The 11,787-nt window shown below is 45.0% G+C and overlaps 1 non-coding gene across 1 annotated transcript; it reads right to left on the bottom strand.

Annotated features, from left to right (window-relative positions):
• Positions 1-11,382: 11,382 nt before the first annotated feature.
• Positions 11,383-11,457, bottom strand: Trnas-uga. The gene has a single exon. It is a non-coding gene; the product is annotated as a tRNA-Ser (tRNA).
• Between the last annotated feature and the right edge of the window lie 330 nt (positions 11,458-11,787).

Raw genomic sequence — 11,787 nt, 5'->3', positions numbered from 1 at the left:
CTTTAGAAGATGGATGGGAGAAAAAAATAGAATTGAATAAGGATGTGGGAAACATGGATAGTAATCACATAGTGTCAGGCGTAGTAATTCACTGTTATACAAAAGAAAGGCAGCTAACATATGCCTAGAGAGATCCTACGCCTATGGTAACAGATAGAGCCTTAATAGCCTCTTGAATAAAATGTAGTTTTGGATAAGACGCAGGCCACTGCGTAGTCTGTCCTGCTATTCCGAACACACAGCACCGACCAATAATGTGCCAAAAGCTACCCGCCATCCGACCACAATAGAGGCAGTTTACGAAGAGATACAATTTTAGGAAGGCTAACGGGATTGATTCGGCTGACTGTTGGATAGTTAAAGCGTGACGATGTGTTGTACAGTCCCTAAAGAATTTTGTCACTTCGCCGGCACCGTTAGAGCTTGCTCTAGGGCGTCCATTCCTAGAAGAACAACATGTAATTACGTAAAAGAATTTGCCCCTGAGACAGCCGCACCCCTGGAACAATATTATACTCTTGTCGGAAGACACGCCTTTGGAGAAGAAACTCTTACTCAGACAAACAGACATTGCAGTCTCCTTCGTATCCATTGCAAAAAAATAAGAGTGGTGCAAGCTATGCTAGAAATCGTTATGGGTCGAAGTATCCACAAGGCATGCAGACTTCTTAACTGCTTAGCTAGCAAATCACAAAAACTTCAAAATGTGCAAATGTCAAATCAGATTAAATTTAATATAAGCTGCTCAAAAATTGAAGGCCCCTAAGTATACGCAATACGAACATAAAAAACAGCAGAGGAGAATGAGAGCACACACAAGAAAAAAAACGAAACGCCTAACACATATAATATGTCAGAACTCGATATGTTCCAAAAGCGCAAGGCAGCCGGTCTCGACGACATATGCGTTTAAAAATTTCGGACCCGAGGCCACAAAATGATTAATCACTATGATGAATAACTGCATGACACTCTGCAAAACACCGGGGATGTGGAGAACGTCCAGGGTCACAGCCATTCTAAAACCTGTCCTTCAACAAGATGACACTAAGAGCTATAGGACATATGCCTCCTAAATGAAATCGTCAAATGAGTCATGCTCAACAGATTCGCAGAAGTAGTGAAGCCACTTCCGATCTCACAACAAGCCTCGTTCAGAACAGGCAAATGCTGCACATCACTGGTACTGGTACTAACGCAAGGCATTGACGATGGATCGGGGAAAGAAGGACTATTGGGGTCGTATTCATAGATTTATCAGCTGCCTACGACACAGTCAACCATTGACTACTGTTACGGAAAGTGTGCGCACTAAGTGAATGTTATGATATGACAAAAATGACTGGAAATCTTCTCCAAAACAGTAGGTTGTTAGTTGTTTTTCAAGAACACAGAAGAATGTCGTAGCGCGGGCTAGCGTGCGGGATCCTTTGTGTTTCATTGTCCATACCAATGACCAGCCACTACTTGAAGGTCTCAAAGCTATATAGATGCAGATGACTATGTCAGTACAGCCCAAGAAAAAACTTTGAGACTATCGAAAAGAAACTATATGATGGCGTTGAACCACTGGCTTCCTGCTATAAGGAAAATCAACTCAAACCTAAAACAGAAGACCCAAACTTGAGTTTTTCAGTTGAATAATAGACAGACGTAAGGGAGATTACAAGTAACATGGGAGGGGGTACCGCTAGGGTGTTGTGCAACTTCAAAATATTTGCGCATCACATTGTATAGAGCACCCACAGGAAACACTGAATGAACACCAAGCATAAAGTAGCTGATAGGAACAACATCGTGAACAAAATAGCGTGCGCTGCAGGGAGTACACAGCCCAGGACAGAAAGAAATACAGCATTAGATTTGTGCTATTTAGCTGTGGAGCACGCATATCCAGCCATGCCTAAGAAGGGGATATGCCACTCAATGAATCATGGCGCAACACCACAGGCTGACTGAGACCAACACTGAATGACAAGCTGCACTGCCTAACCAGAACATGTCCAACAACACCAGACGCGAAGTGGCAGCCTAGAATGAAAAAAAAAAAATAAATAAAATAAATTTCAAGTAACTTCTTCCCACTACCCTCTTGGATGCCAAACAGGCAGCTACCGACTTAAATGGAGGAGGAGTTTTCTACACTCAACAAAAAATCTCACTAATACGCAGCAACAAACCACAGGAGAAATCTGGCACGAAGAAAAGTCCATTTCCAAGACAGAAGCACACCAATGGTAAAACTTCCCCAGGACGCATACAGGAGTGGGAGGTATGGAGATATTTGATCAGATGGCGATCAGGAGTTGTAAGAAACAAAATCAGTCTGAATAGATGGGGATCATCAGAAGAAACGGAGTTGTGCGATTGTGAATAGAGTAGACTACTAACCATAAGTTTAGTTTCTTCCGAGAATTATGTTGAGTTTCATAAGATTTGGCACATAAATAAAATTTATTTACAGTTGCCCGTAAGTCGGCAATATTCTTCGACTGGTGCCGCACCAACGGCTGAGGAGGAGGGAGACCCTGCGGCGAGCGCCCAAGAAGAGGACATTGGAGCTGATCTGCAAGCACAAAGCGGGAAGCTGGGCGGACTCCCAAGACTCGGTTAAGAAGAGAAATGTTGCGAAGAGCCAGAATGACCATGAGAAGTGTGCCGCGAACTGATGGACCCCTGCGACCATTAGGACAGAACATCAAGAACGTACGCGGGAAAGCATGTGAGTTCCTCTGGCCTGGTAACGCTCAATTTACCTGCCTTAGAAAGCAGAAAGCGCCAACAATTCCAGCATCCCACAGGCACAGGGAGGAGCGTAGACAAAGCGCGGAGAATTCGAGTAGGAAAGCACGTGAAAGATATCAGGCTTCTTGACAAGATGTTTTTCTTGACATTAAGGACATTCCTATAAATCACAGATGCCAGTAGACTCCGAGACGAAGCCCAACCATGAGTCTGTCCAGGCCTCACGCAGAGAGAGCGATTACAAAGAAGTGTTGCCTAGCTGCTCTCACTACAGCTTCTCAATGTAGAAAAATATCGCAAGAATGTGAAATTGTGAGGAAGACGCCAGTTCTCGTGGCACACACTAGCCCCCTCTAAATAGGAAATTTCCATGCTCCACGAGAGACGTGGCCATGAAATGGCGATCTGCCACTAGGCTGTAATGCAAATTAAGTCCGCTAATGACAACCCCGCGAGGGGAGAAAATTTCGAGGAAGAGCTCTGCTGGGAAATGGATGATGAGAGAGTCGGTCTGTGAGACAGTGCGGAAACGAGAGGACATGAGGTCTCTTCCATTCAACCTTCCGACATCGTGATTTGACAGCTTCAGCAACGCAACCAACAGCGGACAGCCAACGCGGAGATGGTATCCGGGTCTCACCGCGAAGTCACGATTTCTGATGAGTGCGGCCGTCTTGCGCGGCAAAGTTCCGAGGCGACGCGCCGTAGCGACAACACTACACAACGAATGATCTCGCATAATGTTGAGACTATTTATTTTCCTTTTTTACTTTTTTTGTTTGCTGATCTCATTTTGTTCGTAATTGTTCCTTGGATATGTTTGGGGCGGACGTCCCTTGACACATGTTGAAGTTCATTGTTGATCCATTGAACCCTCTGACCGAACCCGCTGAGCTACCGTGCCGGCAGAGCATTCGACCGCCCCCCCCCCCCTCCCTCCGTCCTTTCACCTTCCCCTTAATATGGCTCTGAGCACTATGGGACTTAACATCTGTGGTCTTCAGTCCCCTAGAATTAAGACCTACTTAAACCTAACTAACCTAAGGACATCACACACATCCATGCCCGAGGCAGGATTCGAACCTGCGACCGTAGCAGTCGCGCGGTTCCGGACTGAGCGCCTAGAACTGCTAGACCACCGCGGCCGGCCCCCTTAATAAATGAGTCGTGTCCACGCCCAGTCAAATCGGCCCTAAGATTTTAAGTTTCTTTTGGTGTTCGTAAACGATACTGAAATAAAGAAATCTATTTTCATGTTTTAATCGAGCAATCCGTTCCAGTTACACGTCAACCCCTTTACCTCATCACCATTTGTGTTTGGTTTCATTTAGTTACTTGATATCAAGTAATTGTTGGGTCCTCGTGTAGAGCGATCTCACTGGTAATTTTCACGTTATGTAATAGCACAGAGAAGAATTTCTGTAATTTATGGCGCCCAACGTGGAGCTTCGATTTGATTTCATTCTAGTGATTTTACTAGTGTGAGAACTTTTAAATTTTTCGACACTATTCAGGAAGAATTAACTCTCCATTCCTTTATTAGCATATGTTAAGCTCTTTGTATGTGATGTCAGGCGCATGGATCGTGTGTTTGTGTGTGCTGAATGAGTTGCAAATTTGCAGTACGAAGCAGATATAGTGGTAGCTAGTCTGTATAGCTTCGGTTCCCACAGCCTCCCACGTGTTTTATGATGTAGTTTTAGAAAGTGTTGTTTGCTGTTTCCATTATTCTGTTCCATGTTTCCATTGTTCCATTTGCTGCTTCCAGCGTTGCCATCAGCGTTGTATTGTCTCCGTCCGTTCTGTGGAGTGCTTTTAGTTTATGGTTCCGTTCTCCTATTCAGCTGAGGTCTGGGAGGTTGATAAATATGGAAACTATTAAACCAATGGAGAAGATTTCGTGTGTGAGTGAGGAAACGGCAGTAACATCTGAGGGGAGTAAGCAATATCAGAGTGCATTAGAAAGAGGCAGGCTAATTGAGGGAAGTTCGGGGGTGAGCGAGGAAACACAAGGAATGTCTGTAGGTTATACTCAGAGTCTACTAGATCGAATTCTCACAGCATTAGAAAACCACACATCACAGATAATAGGCAAAAGGGAGGAGAATAAAACATGGTTTGAAAGGCTGGAAACTCAGCTAAAACTTTTCAGTGTAAAGCTTGATAGGCAAACAGATACAACAGATACGGACGGGGGTCACCGAAAGCCTGGACGAGATGAGAAAAGAGTGTGAAACGAAGGATGACAACTTAGAAACGGGTGTAAACGTGAAGATGACTGATATCTCCTCGTGCATTGAGGAAGAAAGTAAATCGTACAAGGAAACACAAACTCGAGTATCAGTCCTCGAACAAGAAGTGTCTGCAATGCGACTAAGTAAGTTACTTGTAACGCATGTCACGTCAGTGAATTTGCAAGCCTCATTTCCGATACACGGGGTGGACGTACGATCATTTATGTTCGGTGGAATGCGCAGTACCCACCCGAACATATATAAAGAATTTAGATGCTTATCTGAGTGCGAAAAGAGTGGCGGAATGTAGCGATTTCTTGTTGCACGGCAGGCGCTCTACCAGGAGGAGGCTATCAAGTTTGACGTTACAGTTTGCGAGAAAAGTTGTTACAAGGATTTCTGCACTAAGTTTCTCACAACATGCTGGGATGTGGCTGCACAGGCAAGTTCAAAGACGAGTATATAGCGGGGACACAGTGTGTCACAGTAACGTCAGTCCATGGCCACATGCGCTGCTCTCTTTGACATTCTGGCGGGGTGCTTGGACGACGTAATTACAGATGAGGAATGGTGTAGTGCGATGTGCTCAAATTTTCCTGCACACGTACAACGTGCACTTGTCGGGGCACTATCGAAAGAACAATTTTTTGATATTTTAAGGTCCTTGGACGGCATCGAAGAGAGCAGGAGAATCAAAGAACAGCACATGCTACCGCAACGAGGACAGAAAATATGACGCCACAAGGGTTTGTGCAACGCAATGACAGGTAGAATTGGCGCAATAATGTGTGAAGGAGAGGAGAAGGGAATAGGTCAGAGCGAGACAGACGCCAAGGTTCACATCAGGCACAACACAGCAAAAACGAAGTGCCGAACAACATACGTCACGTGAACTGCGTGCTGGCATCACATAATGGGATAGACCGTGAGAATAATAGAGGTTCACCACCTCTGGCTCCTCCTCATGCAGAGGAACGTGAGATCACACACGTGAATGACCAAAGACAGTGAGCTATCACAGGGGATGATACAGTAGAGAAGGGTCATCACATACCAATTTGCGGTACTGGCAATCATAAGTGCAAGATGATTTTGGAAAGTACTGTGAGAACCCAGAGTTGCCAGAAAAAGCGGATATTCCGTGTCCGCTCACTGAAATAACTGTGGAAGGAATTGAGATGAGAGCTCGTCTGTATTCTGGGTCCTAAGTGACAGCACTTTCGACTTCTTTTTACGGAAAACTGGTGCAAAGTGATAGTACATTAGCTGAGATACCCAGAAAGGAATCTCACTAATTCTCGCTTTTGGGACTAAAAGGAAGAAGATAGAGAAGCGGGTCTTGGCGTCGGTAAGCGACGAAAGAAGTGGCTTCCAGGTAAATGCAATTGTCATCTGTGAGTTGTCACTCCGTCAGTAATGACATACTCTCGAGTAGAGCGGTGATCATGGATTACACCACTAAAACCGTGGTCAATTTGTTCGAAGACCCTTTCGCATGGGGTGCAGAGGACTTGACAGGTACAACTAATTTAATAATATGTGAGGAAGATGAGGAACTTTTCATAGGTGGTCCACGGGAGCTAAAAGGTGATTTATTAGATGGAACATGGGTTCCAGATGATGTCAGTTTGCCGTCCGCAAATCGGGATAACAATTGGTTCAAATGGTTCAAATGGCTCTGAGCACTATGGGACTTTACATCTATGGTCATCAGTCCCCTAGAACTACTTAAACCTAACTAACCTAAGGACATCACACAACACCCAGTCATCACGAGGCAGAGAAAATCCCTGACCCCGCCGGGAATCGAACCCGGGAACCCGGCCGTGGGAAGCGAGAACGCTACCGCACGACCACGAGCTGCGGACGTGATAACAATTCCACGCAGTCAGCCGACGAAAGAAAATCAGATGGACATGATGTGACTGGTCGTGTGTTAGAGACTCTCACACATGTTCTATTCGGGCCAGAGGCCGTTAATTAGTACGCTCCCGTAGCACCCCAAGCCGCCCATGCGAGTACGGAAGACACGTTACAAAAGGAACATAATAATACGGAGAGACAACAGTCGAATGGCGTGACGGCAAGCACGTCGATACAGTGAACAAGGTTGAAGGCGAAGCCCTCACAACAAAAGAGGAGCTCATGCGCAGTGTAGAATGCTAAAGCTACTGCAGAGTGGCAGAGGAACGCTATGAAGTGGGCCACAGAAGTATCAACGCCCACTCGCCAGCAGCAGAAGACAATGTTGTTTCGTCCACAACAGGAAAATATGCAAAAGTGAGGCAGTTTTCGGAAGATAGTAGGTGTTTTCAGGCGTCGAAGTGGAGAGATAAATCGATCACCTCTCACTCAGAAACAAGGGGCTCGGTAGATGGCGTATTTTGTACAGACGATAACTCAGAAGTGTGCGTGGATAACGCAAAAGTTGATCCGATGAGAATATTTAGAAAAAGTATTCAAGCTAACTCGAGATTGAGCCTGCAGCAGAGACAGGCGGTGGAAAAAAACAGTCATGGAATTCAGGGATATATTCTCGTTCCTACCGGGAAGATTACGGGGAGCGGTCCACAAGTAATATGTGACCAGCCGCCGACGAGAAAAGCGTACTCAGTGGCCTGGAAGAGCCGAAAAACTACCAGGTAAGCGATACAGACGTTGGAGGGAGCCGGAGTCATATCGTGGGCCGCGTCGGAATATGTGAGTCCGCTCACAATTGTGCCTAAGAAACTAGAGTCGGTCCGCTGTTGCCTAGATGCGAGGGTGTTAAATGATCACACTGGGGCAGACGGAACAAGGCTGAAACCCATCCAGGACATACTGCACCAGTTCTGGCTGTCAGTCTTCGACATTACAGCCGGTTTCAAACAGGTTGAACCCGATCCATCCTATCGAATATACACTGCCTTCCTATACGCAGGGGGACTACGTACTACCGAGTGCAATTCGGGCCGAAGGACTCAAATTCGGCATTCGTGATGACCCTGAATGATATAATCACACTAAAGGTGACTACATCAACGACATAACTGTCGCGTCTGCAACATTTGAAGAACACGTGTGCCTCGTAAATCAGCTGTTGGCGGTACTCCAAGGACATGGCGTGACGCTCAGGTCTGACAAAGCGAAACCGTGCGCAAACAGTGTAGTATACCTCGGGTTCGAAATCTCGCCGGAAGATATCCGTCGGGAAAAGTGCAAGTTTGTGGAAACCACGTATATGGAACTACCATCCCGCGTTCGAGAATTAAGACAGTTCTTGGGTGTGTTTTCATTTTACAGGTGGCACATTGTCAACTTCTCGCAAATGCTGAGTCCTGTATATGCGCTGTTGTAGAAGGGCAAGAAGTGGAGCTGGGGAAATGAGGAGGAAAATGCGTTCGAGAAGGTTAAGAAGGTGTTTCATGACAGTATCCGTTTGGCGCACCCTGACTTCCGACACCTTTCCAGCTCTTCACAGAGGCAAGTGCACAAGGTTGGCTCTGAGCACTATGCGACTTAAATTCTGAGGTCATCAGTCTCCTAGAACTTAGAACTAATTAAACCTAACTAACCTAAGGACATCACACACATCCATGCCCGAGGCAGGATTCGAACCTGCGAGCGGAGCGGTCACTCGGCTCCAGACTGTAGCACCTAGAACCGCACAGCCACTTCGGACGGCCAAGTGCACAAGGCATTCGGTGATATCTACAACAGGAAATGTGGACATTGTGGCCACATGTAGCCGGAAGCTACTGGACACAGAGAGATAGTATTTCACTTTAGAACTAGAAATGCTGGACATTGTCTATGCGACAAAGAAGTTTAGGAGTTACCAGCACGGCCGGAAAACTCGTTTATATACAGACCACCACACTCTGATGTTCCTAAGAACCGGCAGGTATACGAGTAACAGAGCGAAGCGTTGTTCCCTGGTGATTCTGGAATTCGATCTGGAAATCCCTTATTGCCGGCCGAAGCACAACAAATTTTCCGACTGGTTGTGCCAGAATCCTTAGCGGAAGGACGGCGACGAAAATTTCGCGAGTGAGAATAATGAAACAATGGGACCAGGTGAGCATTCAACAATACAGGAAAGAGTTAGCCACAGCACTAGACCAACAGCCAGAAATACGATGAGTGAAGGATCCTCTGATACACGGTGTTGGTGGAGAGGAGGAGCGATTTAGAAATACCGCTCTATTGCGCACAATCGAGCGGAAAGTATGTTTATGGAGAAATGTGAAAGAACGAAGCTGGAAAATTTGGCTCGCTGGATCACTTTTAGATGATTTAATTGAGCGATATCAGCCGAATCTTGGCTACTGTGCAGCGATGAAGTTGTATGCGATAATCGTCAAGCATTGGGGACGTACCGTTCTCAGACGGAAGGTTGAGGAGATAATTACGAAATGCGACACGTGCCAGCGTGGAAAACGTCTGAACGCGATTGTGTTAAGTAAAATGCTATAACACCAGAAGAACCAAGTGACATGATGTGTGTTGATCATTATTGCCCTCTGCCGTAGGGACGGTTCGGGTGGCAATTTATTTTCATTGTTATGGACGCATTTACTAAGCACGTCGGGCTTTACGCCACAAACCGCACCACAACGAAAATCTGTGTAAAAATTTTGACGGAAGATGATGTGCGCACACATGGTAGGCCAAAGAGAGTCCTCTCAGACCGTCCTACAATTTTCACATATGGAAGGTGGAAGGCAGCATTAGAAAGGAATGGATCAAAGTGACATTCTCCTCAAGGAGGGAGCAATATCGCACTGTTGCCAATTGTTTACATACTGTATATTCTTTCCGGTTCATAATCAACTAATAAATAACATCAAAACCTAACTCCAAGATACATTTAATCGGTAACTTATTAATCCCCCGAAGTCATATTTCCCGACAGCCTACCACAACAAATCGTACAAAAATGCGAGTGTTGGGGAGATCTTTAATGTTGTGTATGTTACCTTCTCTGCATGCTTAGTGTTATTGGTGTTTTCAATTCTAAACTTCAGACGTTTAGTGTTTTGTGTGATGAAACCACACCTCGTGTGACGACACAATGGTAGTTTACATACCATATATGTCGTATTTATACTTGTGTATTACGAGAATGTAGAACATGAAGGATCTCTCCAAAACACATCATTATTGGTACATTTCTTGTGATAATGTATCGGAAAATGTAAAACTTTAGCACAACAAATCACACTAAAAATTGCCGAGTTTTGGAAAATGTGATGTCAGTATCTAAACATGTCGTTATCCTTTCTTATGTGCTTATTTTCATGAGCTAAATAGGTAGATGTTGTTGTTGTGGTCTTCAGTCCTGAGACTGGTTCGATGCAACTCTCCATGCTACCCTACCCCGTGCAAGCTTCTTCATCTCCCAGTACTTACTGCAACCCCCATCCTTCTGAATCTGCTTAGTGTATTCATCTCATGGTCTCCCTCTACGATTTTTACACTCCACGCTGCCCTCCAATGCTAAATTTGTGATCCGTTGATGCCTCAGAACATGTCCTACTAATCGGTCCCTTCTTTTAGTCAAGTTGTGCCACTTACTCCTCTTCTCCCCAATTCTATTCAATACTTCATCATTAGTTATTAGATAGTTATTATTCATCATTAGATACAACAAAGAAATTGATAATTGTCACCTATTAATGCAGATTTGGTTACCTAAATTCATTTGTTTTTAGATGAAATAACATAGTTCTCCATTCTGCGCTGCATAATAATCTCCGACAGTACCACTGAAATTTGTCTGAATCAGTAATTCTTTTTCGAGTGTACGCATCACAACCGCAAAATGTCTGTCCTCATTTGTAGTTATACGCACGAATGTTTTCACCCGCTTTACCGTAGAGAAGCAGCACTCTTCCTCTCCTGTCGTCATTAGGAAGGTTACTAGTATCTGCAGAAGTTTAACACTTTCATGAAAAGCTTTTGTAAGATTGTTTTCGTAAAGAAATTTCAACAAACTCAAATTAGCTGATGCATTCAGAAAATGCTTTCCGCTATAGAACACATTCAGTTCATGAAGTAAGTCTGATGACTGTAATTTAAACAAATACTCAGGTACTTTTAGTTCTTTTTCAGGGAAAAGAATTTTGTGTTTCGGAAACAACGACGGTTCAAACAGCTGTGCAATTGACAAGTGATTTTTAAAAATGAATCGATCACTGATCGGAGTCTATTGCACACGCCATTCTTGATTCGGTGAAGCGTCTCCTTTTTTCAGTTGGCTCTTCCTGCTCCCAATGATCATTGTGAAGTGAGATTCTAAGATGCTTTAGGACAGAAGCTGCATAGAGACATACATATTAAACAGTTTTCACTTCCAGAATGAGATTTTCACTCTGCAGCGGAGTGTGCGCTGATATGAAACTTCCTGGCAGATTAAAACTGTGTGCCCGACCGAGACTCGAACTCGGGACCTTTGCCTTTCACGGGCAAGTGCTCTACCAACTGAGCTACCGAAGCACGACTCACGCCCGGTACTCACAGCTTTACTTCTGCCAGTACCTCGTCTCCTACCTTCCAAACTTTACAGAAGCTCTCCTGCGAACCTTGCAGAACTAGCACTCCTGAAAGAAAGGATATTGCGGAGACATGGCTTAGCCACAGCCTGGGGGATGTTTCCAGAATGAGATTTTCACTCTGCAGCGGAGTGTCCGCTGATATGAAACTTCCTGGCAGATTAAAACTGTGTGCCCGACCGAGACTCTAACTCGGGACCTTTGCCTTTCGCGGGCAAGTGCTCTACCAACTGAGCTACCGAAGCACGACTCACGCCCGGTACTCACAGCTTTAC

The sequence above is a fragment of the Schistocerca americana genome, chromosome X (genome assembly GCF_021461395.2).
Source record: "Schistocerca americana isolate TAMUIC-IGC-003095 chromosome X, iqSchAmer2.1, whole genome shotgun sequence".
NCBI lineage: Eukaryota > Metazoa > Arthropoda > Insecta > Orthoptera > Acrididae > Schistocerca > Schistocerca americana.
Note: the sequence above shows the minus strand (reverse complement) of the source record. Positions and strands in the feature narration are given on the sequence as shown.